Source organism: Dreissena polymorpha, chromosome 12 (genome assembly GCF_020536995.1).
Source record: "Dreissena polymorpha isolate Duluth1 chromosome 12, UMN_Dpol_1.0, whole genome shotgun sequence".
Classification (NCBI taxonomy): Eukaryota; Metazoa; Mollusca; class Bivalvia; order Myida; family Dreissenidae; genus Dreissena; species Dreissena polymorpha.
The window spans coordinates 3715041-3733473 of NC_068366.1; the positions used below are offsets into that span (position 1 = coordinate 3715041).

An 18433-nucleotide genomic window follows, 5' to 3' on the forward strand; every position below is an offset into this window, starting at 1 on the left:
CCATATAAGGAAAATGCCCCGCCCATTGGTGGCCATGTTTTTCAAGCAAATGTAACCATTTTCGAACTCATCCGAGATATCATTAAGACAAATCTTCTGACCAAATTTCATCAAGATTGGACAATAAAAATGTGGCCTCTAGTCGAGTGTTAACAAGGTTTTACTATAGCCATATAATGAACAAGGGACAAAATTGTCACAAAACCAGGTTTTCATTGTGAAAAAAAAATCTGATAAAGGGAGAAAACTCAAACTGAACTTTTGAAATGAACAAACAAAATAAACCCCCTTTGTAAGTTTGTTTTTAAAAAAATCTATTTTTAGTCGTGGCAACCTTGACATTGGAGATATTGACGTGATTCTTTCGTGCGACACACCGTCCCATGATGGTGAACAAATGTGCCAAATGATTTTAAAATCTCACAATGAATGACATAGTTATGGCCAGGACAAGCTCATTTATGGCCATTTTTGACCTTTGAACTCAAAGTGTGACCTTGACCTTGGAGATATCGACGTAATTATTTCGCGCGACACACCGTCCAATGATGGTGAACAAATGTGCCAAATGATTTAAAAATCTGACAATGAACGACATAGTTATGGCCCGGACAAGCTTGTTCCGCCCGCCCGCCAGCCAGCCAGCCATTACATCACATCACACATTAGAACGCCTTGTGTAAAGTGTAGATACAAGATAACATACACAGGTTTTTTTTCCACTTTTTGGGAAGATAGCCCATGGCTTTGGAATTGGGAATTTTATCGGCATTTACATGAAATTGGGAAAATAAATTCATTAGCCTTTTTATTCTAAACTAAAAGTTCACTGATTAGGGAAATACTAAATTTGTTATAACTCTTTATAATCATTCAAATTAAAAGAACAAAATCAATATTATGTTAGATGTAATTGAATTAAAATTGAGAAAAAATACGCATTAGACACTTCTTTCTAAAAAAAAAAAAAAAATTTTTGTTTTCCCGTTTTTTTGGAAATTGGGAATTTTTTGCCATATTTTGGGAAAAAAGTATACTTTTTGGGATTGGGAACATAGCCGAATTTCGGCTATAAAATCGGGCCAAAAAAAAACCCTGATACATGTATAGAAAACAATCAATAACACAAAAATTGAATATAATTTATAACTGGCAATGTTACTTGGTCATTGCAAACTTGAACACAGTTCATGTTTTAACAGTTCAAATAAAGTGTTAGATGCCCTCCTGAATAGTTTTGATCTTGTGATCCGTTATGGCTACAACTGCATGAGTTCTTAGGCAAAAAAAAAAGTATTGCAAATACATTTAGTCTGCCCTAAAACATAAGACTATGCGCTGAAAAAGTAAGTAGCAAAGGTAATATTTTAATTAAACTGGTGTAAAAGAAGTCTCAAAACATTTATTGCTTTTCACCAGAACAACTTTATTAGGCTACTGATCCGATAGTCAAACTTGTTGAAGTTCTCAAATATAAAGCTACTTTTTATATTGGTAATATTTGGAGCGTACAACAGCTGAACCATTCCATTAATGGTGGACATTTTTCCTTCTTTGTCTATATTGTTGCACAAGGATTTTGTGCGCAACATTCAAGCCCCAACATCAGACACCTAATATCAACTGATTGTAATAATATTTACATATCTGTGCAGTGATAATTGTTCATGTGCGTTTTGCATTAGTTGCGCATTAAAATTACCAAAAGCGCATATGACAAAAATATCTGCGTCTAAAAAAGCACAATGATATTTAAATAAGGCAAAGTAAGAAAGATATTTGTCAATACCAAATTTTTCCGCATTTTATCGGAACGCAAAAGGTGATTTTTTCTGTAACACCGGCTATATGTGCATCGGAACGCAAAAGGTGATTTTAACTGTATCACCGGCTATATGTGTACTACGTCATACTATGTCATTCGTATCTGCGTTTCATTCTGGTTATCTTGTATGTGCGTGAACTATAAGGTTGAAATAGACGACGTAGAACCATACAAACGTTCGCATTAACTTTTGCTTTCTGCACTGTCAAAATGCCACCAAAAATAAAATTAAAACCCTGTCAAGATCAATTAACTTAGAAGGTTGCATTTGGAGTTGCTGAACGTAATAAACATGTAGCATCATCCGACAGCATAAGCGAGGCAAGTACATCAAGTCACCTTCACTTTCGAATTTTAACCAACTATAAGTCACAGATTTTTTTTGGCCCGATTTTATAGCCGAAATTCGGCTATGTTCCCAATCCCAAAAAGTATACTTTTTTCCCAAAATGTGGCAAAAAATTCCCAATTTCCAAACAAAAAAAATTTTTTTTTTTATTTTTATTTTTTTTTAGAAAGAAGTCTAATGTGTATTTTATCTCAATTTTAATTCAATTATATCTAAGAAAGTATTATATGATTTTGTTCTTTTAATTTGAATGATTATGAAAAGTTATATCAAATTTAGTATTTCCCTAATCAGAGGACTTTTCGTGTGGAAAAAAAGGCTAATGAATTTATTTTCCCAATTTCATGAAAATGCCGATAAAATTCCCAATTCCAATGCCATGGGCTATCTTCCCAAAAAGTGGAGAAAAAAAAACCTGAGTCATTTGCCATTTAGGCAAAAACTTATTCAAAATAGTAGATGTACTTGCCTCGCTGACGCTCTCGGATGATGTTTATAACAAACTCAAACTCAGTGTTAATGATATGTGTTTTTAGTTATAACAGTTACTTTTAGAAATTTAAATGTATATGAATCATTAAAATATCATTGATTTCAAGTTTTTTTAAATTAATAATTTGTAAACCAAAAAAGCTCATTGTTTTTGGTAAAAGCTCATTGTTTCAGCACATGTGCACTTTAAAAACTCATTGGTTAAAAATGAACAAGAGATGTGTTTGACAGAAACACAATGCCCCCTAATGCACTGCTTTTTCTTTTACCTGTGCACGCCTGAGCAATTTAAATCCAACCACTATTCAAATTTTCAATATCTCTCGATTCGCTCGCTGTGTAGATATAAATTGATAACACGACCTTGATGTAAAGCATCTGGTTTAAATGTGGAAGAATAAATGGCGTGAAATACAGTTTGCGTTCGTCTGTAAACCGATGTTATTATTCTTTTCTGGATTAATTAAGCATTGTTTCTTTTCTAAAGTGACAATTAAAATGTTCTGAAATAAATAACATCTTTTATTTTTATACCGTACATAAATAATATTGATACATATCGTACAGTATACCCTCCTATGTTACGTACATGTGTAGAATGTAAGTACATAAAACAACACAGACAGAGTCAGGTGCAAAAAAGACATGCATAAAAAGTTGCTGAAACTTAGAAGAGTGAATAGAAACTGCACCATATCTGTTTTGAACATATGCTTTTCAACAAATCGACAAAGATTAGCATACTAGATCTAGTTAGGTAAAAGTCGGTGTTAAAGGCTCATGTTAAATAAAACTAGAGCGTTGTCACAGACGTGACGAATAACCCCACTTGCCGCATTGACACATAATATTTTGCATGTCGTCTTCACAAACACCAGGGGACACCATGCTCAATTTTTAAAATGCACTAAGTGACCCCTGACCTATTTTTTGACCCAGAAAGGCCCATGTTCTAACTTGGCCTTAAGATCATCTCCATAAAACTTCTGACCAAGTTTGGTGAAAAAAAAGATCGGATGTAAACTACTTGAATTAGAGAGCGGACACCATGCTGAATGTTAAAAAACGCACTAAGTGACCCCGTGACCTAGTTTTAGGCCCGGAATGGCCCATGTTCGAACTTGTCCTAGAGATCATTTAGATAAAACTTGTGACCAAGTTTGGTGATGATTGGATGAAAACTACTTGAATTAAAGAGCGGACAACATGGTGAGGTTTTAAACGCACTTAGATACCCTGTGACCTAGTTTTTGACCCGGCATGACCCATAATCAAACTTGACCTAGACATCATCTAGATACAACTTCTGACCAAGTTTGGTGAAGATTGGATGAAAACTACTTGAATTAGAGAGAGGACAACATTGTGATGTTTAAAATGCACTAAGTGACCCTGTGACCTTGTTTTTGACCCGGCATGACCCATATTCAAACTTGCCCTAGACATTATCAAGATACAACTTCTGACCAATTTTGGTGAAGATTGGATAAAAACTACTTGAATAAGAGAGCGGACAACATGGTGAGGTTTAAAACACCCTAAGTGACCCCGTGACCTAGTTTTTGACCCGGCATGGCCCATGTTCGAACTTGACCTACACATCATCTAGTTACAACTTCTGAATTGTACGAATTGTACTGAAACTTAATATAGAATGCTTATATAAGGAATTATTCTTTAACATTACCCCACCCACTTCTGACCATTTCAGAAAGTGATATGTCCTTAAGCATAAGTTTAATTGAAGAATGTATGCCTTTCTAACTTCAATTCAACGATATTTGAGGTAAAAATGGACATATCTGAACTAAAACTGAATGAGTTGGTAATGTTATTTAGAAATTTTACGCAAATTGATGAAAATATAACTTTCTGGAGTCCACCACATAATGGGTCCTTCACCGATGAGACGTTCCAAAGAATTTAGCCCATATAAAAAGTATCTCTAAATTCTTTGCGCGTCTTTTAAATGAGACTATAGTCCATATAAACGGACTCCCAGAGCCTTTGATAATTTTTGCTATGGCGGTTCTGGGAGTCCATCAGGGCCCTCACACTACTTTGGGGGAAGGGGTCCGCATCCCTTAGGAGGATGAATTTTCGCTGTGTTTCCCTTTTTGGGGGATTTCTTACTTACTCTCTCATTTTTACATTTGTACATGTTTGCACTATATTCATTGCATTTTTCATAATTTAGTTTGTTTGCAAAGATTAAATTGAAATAGAATTGAGATATAATAATCATGTGACACATCTTTCTATTAAAAAAAAAAAAAAAAAAAAAAAAAATATTTATTTATATTTATTTTTTTAGGGAATTTTTCCCCCCAAACGGGGAAAAAAGTATGCTTTTCAGGTGGGGGACCACCGCCAAATTTCGGCGGCAGATTTAATAGATTGAGGGCCCTGCCCATATGCACCCCTTCATAAACATGGGTGCAGTTCAGCGCAGCGAATCCGTGCGCTTCATTAAACAGACGTCGTTCGAGACAAATTGAGGAAAATAATGAATAAACTTCATAAACATGTTAATTTTACCCCAATGGCAACCTACGGATGTTATCCCAGGGGACAAAAATATTTATTAATTGCACTCGTCCTGCAGGACAAGTGCATTAAAATTTTCACTCGTCCTGCAAACACATGCACTTGTCCTTCAAATATGTGTGAAAGAAAGATTGCAAAGGACTGATATGACTAACAATGTTTCCTATATCACTGCTAAAATGCTGCTTACTTAGTTATTCATGCCAGCTGATCACAGAAGAAATGTTAACTTACTTTATTTATGAGGAACAAAAAATAAATAAATGAAGACAAATTTGTTTTTTCCTTTTTCTAATGCTTGCGTCCTTTCCATTTCGGATGGTTGAACATCGCTCGTGCCCCCTTTAAAGAACGCTCGTATGTCAGACATTTTTCAGATGAAATTCAGACTGGTTTAAAACCGTACTTTGCAGTAAAATAATTCTTTAAAAAAATTAATACTTATAGTGAATGAAGTCAGATGGTTCCCTGTCAACATGGACGCGCAAAGTTTACACCAAAAAGCCAATATTTACTCGGGACACAGTCTCGCATAACAACGCGCACCTGCTGTATGAAATTTTCAATTACGATTTCTGGTTCATTATCGTTCTACTTTCGGAATAGATATGCTTTAAGAAATGATTTTATTTAATGAAAAAGAGTCTTACTTGTCAGAAAATATATATTTGAACATCATTTTTTTTCCACTCGTCCTGTAGGACAAGAGCTTTAGGGAAATTCACTTGTCCTTTCAAGATTTCACTCGTCAATACGAGCGGACGAGTGGAATTTTTGTCCCCTGTATCCTTTGCATGCAACCTATAAAAACACGACGATGTTTCAAAACACTTTTCTCGCTGACATGTTTATGTTTAAATTTGAAACAGTGTATTCTGTATCGAATACCACATCGTTATCGACTTTATAGGCTGGAGCACATAACCCGACGTGCAAAATATTGGTGTACTGCGACCTCACCAATATTGGGTCAATTTTCCAATATGGCGGATACAGCGTGCAAAACAAAGCCTTAATCAATAAAATCAATGATTTCTTGCTTTAATGGTACCATTTGGATGAGTATGTGGTTTAGATAGGTAAACTTTAATAAGTTCTTGCAGTTTCAGTGTTCCTTAACCCTTGCATTGTTGATAACATTTTGCACCTACGGACAAGAGAGAGTGCATTGCAACTATAAGCAGCCCATTGGGCTATAAAGCTTAGAGTTGAATTATTGCAACTATTATATAAATGAGACTACTGATCCGGTAATGGTAACTTGACTGTACCAAAGCCAAACGCTAACCACCTGTGCCTGTAAAAATAGTCTTATTTATAAGACGCGCAAAGAATTTAGAGATACTTTTTATATGGGCTAAATTCTTTGGAACGTCTTATCGGGGAAAAGTAAAAAATGTGTTGGAAACCAGAAAGTTTAAATTTTCATCGATTTGCGTAAAATTGCAAAATAACATCACCAACTCATTCAATTTTAGTTCAAAAGTCCATTTTTACCTCAAATATCGTCAAATTGAAGTTGGAAAGGCATAAATTCTTCAGGTAAATTTCTGCTTAAATCGCAAACCAATCACTGACCTGTAGCCATGTCATGAAACTGATTTGAATATGAACCAATCAGAAGAAGGCATTACGGTGTAACGTGTACGCGTAATTTTATTTAACATGAACTTTTAACACCGACTTTTACCTAACTAGATCTAGTATGCTTATCTTTGTCGATTTAATAAGCATATGTTCAAAACAGATATGGTGCAGTTTCTATTCACTGTTCTAAGTTTCAGCAAGTTTTAATGAATGTCTTTTTCGCACCTCTCTCTGTGTTGTTTTATTTACTTACATCCTACGTTACATAGCAGGACGGTATACTGTACGATCGGTATCAAAATTATTTGTGTACAGTATAAAAATAAAAGATGTAATTTATTTCAGAACTTTTTAATTGTCAACTTAGAAAAAAACAATGCTAAATTAATCCAGAAAAGTATAACATAGGTTTACTATGTAACGCTCTGCACCTCAACAGACAAATGCAAACTGTATTTTACGCTGTTTATATATTCTCCCACTTTAAACCAGATGCTTTACATTGAGGTCGTGTTATCGATTTATATCTACACAGCAAGCGAATCGAGAGATATTGAAAAATTGAATAGTGGTTGGATTCAAATTGATCAGGCGTGCAAAATTCAAAGTGTCATTACATAATTTCTACGGAACATTATCGAGAAATGAATTATCTACACAGGTATGTAAATATTATTGCAATCCGTTGGTATCAAGTGCAGGCTTTTTCTGCTCCATTTTGGGAAAACGCCACACTGGAATTTTGGGAATTTCGCATCGTGAAAACCCCCATTTTGGGGAAAAAAAATAATCGCAAAATTGGCTCAATTGGGAAAAATTATCGCATGTAAATAGTGTTTCTTATATTTCAAAGAAGCCGTTAAAGGGGCCTTTTCACAGATTTTGGCATTTTTTAACTTATTCATTTAATGCTTTATATCGATAAATGTAAACATTGGATCGTAAAAGCTCCAGTAAAAAATCAAGAATAAAATTAAAAAAAGGAAAAGAACATTGCCCGGACCAGGTTTCGAACCAGTGACCCCTGGAGTCCTGCCAGAGTCCTGAAGTAAAAACGCTTTAGCCTACTGAGCTATTCCGCCAAGTACACATATCTAATGTATTTTATACCTTATATAAGCAATCTTCGTAGTTTCACAAAATTTAACGACAAAAACAGAACTCTCCAAATTATTCAATCGTTTCGCGTTGCAACGCTTTATAATTTTTATGTTTTAAAAACGTCAAAAGATGCATATAATGGCTATATTAGACCATGGTAAATGTTCAGTATTACTGTTTCCTCACAAATATCATAACTAAAACGAAAATTTGCGAATCTGAAACAACTTTTTTCAATTTTGTCAATTTACCAAAGCGTGAAAAGATCCCTTTAAATGGTAAAAAACGACTATTTTGATAACTTATTATTAAAATTTTACAAAATATTATGAACATGTGTGATAAGTGCAGGTTTTTTAATCTGAATTTGGGGAAACTTATATATTTTAAGGTAAAAAAAAAAAAAAAAAAAAAATTTCTTTTTTTTTTTGGAATTGGGAATATTTTTTTTCAATTGGGAAAAAACAACCAGATTTGCATTGGGAATGGGGCCGAATTTCAGACCCGTGGCATAGGGCGGAAAAAGCCTGAAGTGTCTTATATAGGGGCTTGAATGTTGCGCACAAAATCCTTGCGCAAAAATATAGACAAAGAACGAAAAATTCCCAACATTAATTTGGTCTTTCCCCCTTTGTACGCTCCAAATATTACCCATATAAAAAGAAGCTTAATATTTGAGAGCGTCAAAAATTTGGACTACCTGTAAAAAGTGTAAGAAACTGTAATTTTGGGCAAAAAAATCACTGAACACTTAAGATTGTCAATGAACATACCATGATACGCATAAAGCTGCCCAATTATAACTTATACTATTACTATGTTAAAGGGGCCTTTTCACAGATTTTGGCATTTTTTTAACTTATTCATTAAATGCTTTATATTGATAAATGTAAACATTGGATCGTAAAAGCTCCAGTAAAAAATCAAGAAAATAATTAAAAAAAGGAAAAGAACATTGCCCGGAGCAGGTTTCGAACCAGTGACACCTGGAGTCCTGCCAGAGTCCTGAAGTAAAAACGCTCTAGCCTACTGAGCTATTCCGCCGAGTACACATTCTAGACGTATTTTATACCTTATATAAGCAATCTTCGTAGTTTCACAAAATTTAACGACAAAAACAGAACTCTCCAAATTATTCAATCGTTTCGCGTTGCAACGCTTTATAATTTTTAGGTTTTAAAATCGTCAAAAGATGCATATAATGGCTATATTAGAGCATGGTTAATGTTCAGTATTACTGTTTCCTCACAAATATCAAAACTAAAACGAAAACTTACGAATCTGAAACAACTTTTTTCAATTTTGTCAATTTACCAAAGCGTGAAAAGATCCCTTTAAGGTCAATTGAATCGGTGTAAACACGACTTGATTATGGTAACTTACAATGACCGTTCACCTGCTCGGACCAGAATGGCTTAATGGCGAACACTAATAGATGTAAATGATTAGTTTCACCAAAGCAAATAAACGGAGAAACACATTGCCGTTCTACCAATCTCTTTCATTCAAACAAGAGGACGTACTTACAAAAATATTTAGCTCATAATTTGACGTCTGTAACCTTACGGCATATGTCAGTTGGGTCACGTGATTTCCGGTTTGATATTTTACTTACTTGAAAAAACAATGTTTGTTTCGATGCAGTAATTGGTCACGAGGAAATTAATTATAGATGTAGTTTAATATGTTAACAGTATATTAGTTTTGTTTGGCTTTACCAACCGCACTTTTGCACAATGCAGGTACGCTATTATTTATTGAATGACATAACGTTTCTGTTAAGTTTGAACTATAAATTACGTTCGTACCCATTCGTTACGTACCATCGAACCCTGGTTTAGACTTCAGGTAAGGGACCAGTGAATAAGATCTTCAATTGATCCTGTAAAAAATCCATTGTTGTTAAACTTTATTATTTACATGGGCCTATACATGACATTGTTTTGTATATGGGTGCTTTCTTCAAGACGACAAGAGTCTGGGGCATTCTGTATGTGCATGTTACTCGAAACCACAGGTGTTAGGCGCGTGGCCAAGTCACTTTTACACTATCAATATGTCATAAAACAACCTTTTTCACCATTTTGTCGAAAACAAATTCTGATAAACAGGGCTATAGATTACAAGCGTATTTGCATTATTATTCTGATAAACAAGGCTATAGATTACAAGCGTATTTGCGTTATTACGCAATAAAAAAAAATGTAATAAAATTCAAAATAAAGCGTACAAAAACGCAAATACAAATTTAATAACGTAATTCCCGTAAAAAAACCTTGCATCACGAAACTCAATTCTTACAAACACCAGGTGTATTTTTTAGACTGGTTATTATCCGTACAAAAATCTAAAGGATAGTATAGATAGAAAAATTATAACAGCATGTGTTCATGCAATTCTGTAATGACGTCATTTTAAACATTTAAATAGCAAATTAATCGAGCCTCGTAAAAACGCGTATATATAGGTAGAGAGTATTATGCCACACGGTGACGGCTTTAGTAAGACCACTTAGCAGGTATTTAGATGTTAAAAACAAGGTATTACGAATTGTCATCTCATTTTACTTTGAAAACGCCTTATTAGATATCTTGAACTCTCGTTATCTTGACATTTGTTCTTGTTCCCGCTGACTTCGAAATAACGAGAGTGGACTGTACTTTGTAGACAATGTCTAAGCAAAGTTTGAATCTGTGCCACATGCGTCCAAAAACGTGTTCACCAGTCTGCAAAACTAACTTTTTTGTCTTCAAAGTCAATGTGTCTATAAAACTTTGAAAATGTCATAGCCAGGGGAAATTTTTTCATAGCCAGAAAAAAATTAATTGATTTACTGAGACATTATCATGAAAGGACGACAACAGTCGTTTATATAGAATGCAATTGGGGGGTAAGATTGTAAACAAATCAGAATTAATTCCAGGTTTCAAACTTTTATTCCAACACATCTGACTCTGAGAGTTCTTTACAATATTTTGCAATGTTACAGGCCTTTTATGCTCCATTTTGGGAAAACGCCACACTGGAATTTTGGGAATTTCGCGTTGTGAAAAACTCCATTTTGGGAAAAAAAGTAATCGAAAAACTGGCTCAATTGAGAAAAATAATCTCATGTAAATAGTGTTTCTTATATTTCAAAGAAGCCGTTAACTGGTAAATAGCGACTATTATGATAACATAATTATTAAAAATTTTACAAAATATTGTGAACATGTGTGATAAGTAAAGTTTATTTTTAATCTGATTTTGGGGAAAAGGTCTGGCCTTTTTTTAGGTGAAAAAATCGCAGGAAACGCAGGAATTTAGGGAAAATAAGGAAAATCAATTAAACATATATTACTGTTTTTAAAACAAATTCAAGGCAACAGATAAATATAATTATGCAATATTTTCCTATTTTCTTTACTGGATCAGCTTAACTTAATATATATTTAATGGTTTAAAAAAATAAAAATAAATAATTTTTTTGGAATTGGGAAATTTTTTTTTAATTGGGGAAAAAAACAACCAGATTTGCATTGGGAATGGGGCCGAATTTCGGACCATGGCATAGGGCGAAAGGCCTGTGTTATTTTTATTATTTTCTTAGTTTTCATCATCATCAACATCATCGTAACTCTCATCATCGGATAGACTGTCAGTGTTGGCAGCAAGTATTTACCAGTAAAAATACAAAGCCGGTGCTCACGGGTATCGATCTTTATCATATGAATGATAAACAACTTTAATACGGTTATTTCATAATTTCAAAGCTATTAATAACACACATTTAACTGTTTTACTTATTTTATAAAAACCCTCGCACTATTATTTCATCTATCGGCGTAGAATGCAAGTTCAGTTTACCAAAAGTATTACAACATTTTTAATATGCAAGACGGACTTTACACTCTCTATAACACAGTTAAGATGCATATCGGTGACCTTTCTTTCAAAATGCTGCCTCTCTGTTCATTATTATTTGTTGGCTGCCTCTCTGTCATAAACAAGAAAATGGATGATTGTAATTCACAAAACAGGTAAAAAAATCTAAAATTAAAACCCGTAAACACATTTGTGCATAAAAAGAGGTGGTCCATGAGTTGAAGCATATATCCAGCTACAGATTCACAGTATTCCGCAGGTCCAAACACTTATTATAAACTCTATCAAAGATGGAATGATGACGAGGGTGGTGGAACAATTGTGCATACATGCCTTCCGTAATATGTCAAATATCTAGTGTCATTGATAGCATCTTTATGATTAAATCTTAATGTTCAATGTAAGCTATATAGTAATTTTGATCAATTTTACTTACAAAATGCCTACTTTCGCTTTCGTTATGGCACAGAAAGCCTCTCGATCGGCTCACTTTTCTGGCACGGGTAGCCTAGAGTCGAACTAAACCGCTTGTTACATGTATATCAAAGTTCTCTTCTCGAGTGGATATGACTTATTATAGGCTAGACTTTTACAAAATTGAATCTTGTATGTCTGCCCTTTTTCAGCTGTAAATATTTCAATTTTTAATGTTTCTGCACACAGTTTTGTGTTTTGGGCTATTGGCAAAAATTGAAAGATAAAAATTGCTATCAAATGAATAAATTTTGATACCAGGGCTCAGTGAACCAGGAAGCAACTAGTCTGAGTCAATGGGCAGGAACAGAATGATACTTATTGACTGGTTGATCCACTTGTAAAATGCTGTTTTGAAAGGACCCAATATAAAATGGACCTTTTTGATAATCTGAGCCTTAAACTTGTTACTTGACTTGCACGAGAAAATCCATGAACTCGTGGCAGTTTACAGAATCTTTGAGTTTTGCATTTAAGTACTGTAAACACGTTGTCACCAATATGTGTTCATTATTTCTGCAATTCATCAACGCGATCTTCATTACTGATGGATTTATACATGTACTTTAAGATACTTTAAGTACCGGTATGTAGCCGATAGCGTAAGTCCAACTAATTACGTTAAAATTGCTCTTTCGCCTTTGATATTTACATCCAATATTCTGACATTTTAAATTTTTACTATCAATACTTTTTAACAAGTGTTAAATTCATTTTACTGAGAAAAATAAAAATGTCAATTGACGAATAGGCTTCCCGGTCCAGAAAAGTGAGCACAACGAAAACGAAAGTAGGCATTTTTTAAGTAAAATTGATGAAAATTACTATATAGCGTACATTGAATGTAAAGATTTGATCATAAAGATGATATCAATGACACTAGATATTTGACATATTACAGAAAAGCTATGTTAAAAAGTCATCAAAGTGGCATGTATGCACGATTGTTCCACCAGCTTCGTCATAATTCCATCTTCAATAGAGTTTGTGATAAGTGTTTGGACCTGTGGAATACTGTGAACCTGTAGCTGGATATATGCTTCAAATCATGGACCACCTTTTTTTATGCACAAATGTGTTTACTGGTTTTAATTTTAGATTTTCTTGCCTGTATTGTGTAGTTGATCATCCATTTTCTTGTTTCTGACAGCGGCAGCCAAGAATGAACAGAGAGGCAGCATTTTGAAAGAAAGGCCACTGATATGCATCTACACTGTGAATAACATTTAAGGGAGATCACTAAAGATAGAAAACTAAGGGAAGTAACCAAGCGGTGTCACTGTAAGAATTTACACCTGAAATGCGTAAATTGATTATTTATTGGTTTATATCTTGGATTTTTTTCATTGCAATTCAGGCGATCTATATTCAATTTTTCTGTCGCCAGAGCCGAGATTTCATCGCATTGGCGATAAGGCGATGGGTTAATTTTGCAGACTGGTTCACCAGATCAATTCATATGCAATCTTGGTGAAGTTCATTTGCCCAAGATATTTCAAGTTGCTTATATGTTGAAATAAATGTACCAAACCAAGAAAAGGATAAAAAGAATTGATTTCATGACTATAGTAAACTTATTCATTGTGGTCTTGTTACATACATTGTATATGTGCAGTAAAAACATCGTAAAAACATGTATTCATTTGATGTCCAATGAAAGGCCATTGGTATTCTTATTCTATATCAGATCATATCAGATCAGTGTCATCATATAGTATAAACCTAGATAAAAACCATAGTTATTCAGCGATTTTTTTCCTTTATAAAGTACCAGAAAACTGCACTTTCCCAATTAGGAAAGAACTATATATTTCCCAATTGCTGTCAAATAAAGTTATCAATTGAAGGAAACTAAAAAAAATGCAACATGTTGTTAGTTTCCATATGCAGCTCTATGGCGTCACCTAAGTAAATATAACATTGATAACTTGACAACATTTTGTTATCAATGTTTAAGTATTTGGGATAAAAAAATCAAGTTCTCCAATTTCCCAATATGAAGACTAAACAACGTTGAATTTTCCCAATTGCAGGCCATTGGGTTTTTCGCTGATAAAATCGCTGATCACATAGTTATCATGAAGTCTGCATGTAACAGTTTTTACCTTCATGTCTCAAGAGAGCGATCAGGGCCTTTAGGCCCTTTTTGTTTTTGTATGTCTTCAGGAAAACCTTCCCTTCTCGAAAAAGTGCACTAAATGCGCATTAAATGTGCATGTTACCCGGGTGTACTTTGTCCAGGGTTTTCCATGGAAATCCATGGAAAATATGAGGCTGGAGTATTCGGACTAAGTTTCCAGCCTTTTCCAGTGTCAATATTTTAAAAAAAAGGGTGGAAAATTGTCCATGGTATGTGAAAATAGCCTGGAATAGTTTCCATGGTTTTCCAGGCTCCCTGGAATAATTACCATGGAACAATTTCCAGGGTTTTCCAGCCAGCATGGAATAAATACCGTCCGAATACTCCATGTAATCTGGAAAACCATGGATTTTTTCCAGGGTTTTCCAGATTACATGGAGTATTCGGACGGTATTTTTTCCATGCTGGCTGGAAAACCCTGGAAAATGTTCCAGGGTTTTTCTTTGTTTAATATTCCATGGATGCCTGGTATAACATGGAAAATTGTCCAGCGTTTACCATGGTCACTGAATAGAAAAAGAAATTTCTGGTCTAAAAACAATATTCATGTATTAAATGAATACAATACTCACAGCTTAAATAAATCATAATTTAAGGTTAGATTAAAACAAAACAAAAAATCAACATAATGCCTTAGTTTCTTCGATGTATTATTTTGTTCACAATTCATCAAAATATAACATCAGATTACAAATTGTGTTACATTTATTTAACAAATTATTCAGATCAAAAAAGTGTTGTTTAATACATGCTTACAAAGCCTCTAGGTCCATTATCATAAATCAGGGCCTTACATAACAGAACAGGCGCTACTTTAAAAGTTAAAAAGTATAATGCAACCTTAACAACATGTATTCAAAGTAACAAAATACAAGCAAGTCAAGTAATATACAGTAACAATTCACGAACCCTGTACAAACGATATACAAGAAACAAAATGAAAAATTAAAGTTATTTTAGCTACTTCATGTTTGTCACAATATATGTAGCTGCCCATGAGCACAAGGATACTATTTTTCTCAGCTACTTTCACTTTAATGCAATTTAGGTGCTGAATTTCATTAAAATACTTTTATATAATTTTATTGTTCAAAGAAATTCAGAACATAATGCATGTACATGTATTACTTTCCAAGTGACAGTTTAAAATATAATTGCAAGTCTAAAACTTGTGAAGGCAGCTTAGTAAATTATAAGTACCCAGGTGGGATAAAATTACAGTTTTTAAAAACTTTTTTGTTAATTAGCTAGGCTTCAGTAGGTCGTGGATCTTTTATAGAACTTGTACTGCTGTTATACTGTACGGCTCCTGCATGATCTCTGAAAGAAAAACAAAGCAAACAATATTACAAGAAAGTCATAAGTTTTTTACATTTATCTGTAAAAGTAAATGTGCAGCAATCATATGATTGAATATCTATACTTCAATGCTCATTCATATTTTAATCTATTTTAGATATTTCATATCACTGCTCAATTCGGTACATCTGGCTTTTTTGTATTTGAGCGAACATTTACGATCCTAAGTAGTTAGCAATTATTTCTTTTCCATTTACTGAAATTTATTCTCTTAAAGTTTGCAAGTGGGCTTTAATCTACTTGCAAACAGGCAACCACACAGGAAAACTGAGACTTTCAAGTGAATAAATTGGTGATTTAACTTATATTTTTATATGACTCTCTTTTATTTTGAAATTTATATTGTTGTTTTCTTAAATGCCCCAAAACGGGGTACACTAGCATGTATCTGGAAACTCAAACATATATAGGAATTTTATATTCAGATATTGCTATATGAAAGTTATGCTAATTTGCTAATTCATATAAAAATAACCTGTAATTGAAACTAGACCAAAATATTGGATACCAAAAAGACAAAATACTTTCAGGTGGTTAACACTTAATTACTTATATGAGCCCGGGGCATAACAATATTTACCATGAATTTGTGGCCATGTTAGTCCTCTTGGTAAATGCGCCAAAAGAGCCGCTTTGCTGTCTTGGGTTATTTCCCTGCCAAACTCTGCAGTATCTTCCATCAACTGGTCAGCTACAGTTAAAGCACATAATGAATATGTATATAGAAAATAATTCAAGTATTGTTTTAAATATTTAGTAAAATGGTCTTTAAATAATAACTTACAATGAAGTTAATACATCACAAAGCATAGCATAACAAAATTTGTAGGTATGATTAGTACAAATTTATTATTGCTATAATTAGAATGATGTGTAATTCTATTGGTATGAAAATGCACAGTGAAACCTAAAAAACAATGCTATTGGTTTAATTAATGTATTTATAAACATTAACAGCATTAATGAGCATTGAGTTCTCATCATGCACAGCACATAACTCCCTTAGCCTCAGTTCCCTAGCCATGCATTATAAACTTCAGATACTACATTCAAGCTTATTAATATCTCCACATAGGACTTCCTTTATCAAGCTGCAAACTGCACTTAGTGAAAATGTGTGTGACAGCTGCTTTTAAACTTCTATATTTGCCATACTTTTACCTAAAATGTCACATAAAAAAGGTCTACAATGATGACATAAGAAGAATAAATTTAAAGGAATATTTAGAAATAATGAAAAGCACAAACCTTCAGTTGTTCTATTCCTAGACAGACTTCTGAAACACTTGTATGCATCACTTTTTAACAACATTTCATGTCACTTTCCAAATGATATCCATACATTATAATTTTAAGAAATTCTTGTTAATGGAAAAACTCATTAACTCTACTGTTTGTGAACATTACATTAACTTCATTTTAACAACAAGTTTAACCTGCATAATTATTTTCTGCAATACGCCAGAATTTCAATCTAACAGGTAAACTTTCTGTATTTGAACTCAGCCAATCAGAAAAGGCTGTGATATTTTATAACCAATAGATTAGCAGCAGACATATCTGACTCACACACAGGTTTATCAGATAGTTTGTTAATTGCAAACCTGGACTGTAGTTAAATATTGAGTGTGTATACACCTTGAACAGGGTTAAAGAATTTAAACTTGTAGACATTGCTTTGAAAGTTACTACTATTACTTCTACTACTAGTACTACTACTACTACTACTACTTCTGCAAAACTACTACTACAATTACAACAGCCACAACAACAACAACAACAACAACAACAACTACTACTACTTCTACTACTACTACTACTACTACTACTACTACTGCTACTTCTACTTATACTGCTACTACTACTACTTCTACTACTACTACTATTACTACTACTACTACTGCTGCTACTACTGCTACTACTACTACTACTGCTTCAACTACTACTACTGCTTCAACTACTACTACTACTACTGCTACTGCTGTGGCTGCTACTACTCTTGCTGCTGCTGCTGCTACTACTACTTCTGCTACTGCTGCTGCTGCTGCTACTACTACTACAACTCCTGCTGCAGTGACTACTACTACTACTACTGCTGCTGCTGCTGCTGTTACTACTACTACTACTACTACTACCACTACTACTACTACTACTACTACTACTACTACTACTACTACTACTACTACTAGTACTTCAACTACTATTGCTACTACTACTGCTACTACTACTGCTACTGATGCTGCTACTGCTGCTACTGCTGCTGCTGCTACTTCTACTACTACTACTTCTACTACTACTACTTCTACTACTACTACTGCTGCTGCTGCTAATGCTACTTCCTTTACTACTACTACTACTGCTGCTACTAGTATTGTTATTATTATTTATACTACTATTGCTACCGTTACTGCTACTTTTCCTGTAAATGCTAAAACAACAACACAATAATAACTGCTACTACTGCTACTGTCAGTTAAATTTGCACCAATAGTATAATTATAAGTAGTTTAACTGCTTATACAACTCATACAACAACCACTTTTACTTCTACTCCTACAACATATTCTACTGCCAGCCTCAGCATTACTACTTCTACCACTACTACTACTACTACTATAACTACTACTATTTCTGCCCAAACTATGCACATTGTTTTATGTTTTATTCATATGTTGTGTAAATTGTTGAACTCTGA

General features: G+C 33.8%; 2 protein-coding genes across 5 annotated transcripts in view; one reads left to right on the forward strand and one right to left on the reverse strand.

Moving 5' to 3' along the window:
• LOC127853366 (carnitine O-palmitoyltransferase 1, liver isoform-like) overlaps nt 1–9510 on the reverse strand; it is a 76031-nt gene extending 66521 nt beyond the window's left edge. For 3 of the 4 annotated variants that reach the window (XM_052387848.1, XM_052387844.1, XM_052387847.1), the window contains exon 1: nt 9429–9510. The gene's annotated coding sequence lies outside the window, so the exon portion shown is untranslated. Of the gene's footprint in view, nt 1–9284 lie in introns of all 4 variants that reach the window. The other variant, XM_052387845.1, reaches the window with a different exon arrangement.
• LOC127853373 (tRNA wybutosine-synthesizing protein 5-like) overlaps nt 9485–18433 on the forward strand; it is a 67719-nt gene continuing 58770 nt past the window's right edge. Inside the window, exon 1 of the mRNA XM_052387867.1 lies at nt 9485–9643. The gene's annotated coding sequence lies outside the window, so the exon portion shown is untranslated. The remainder of the gene's footprint in view (nt 9644–18433) is intronic.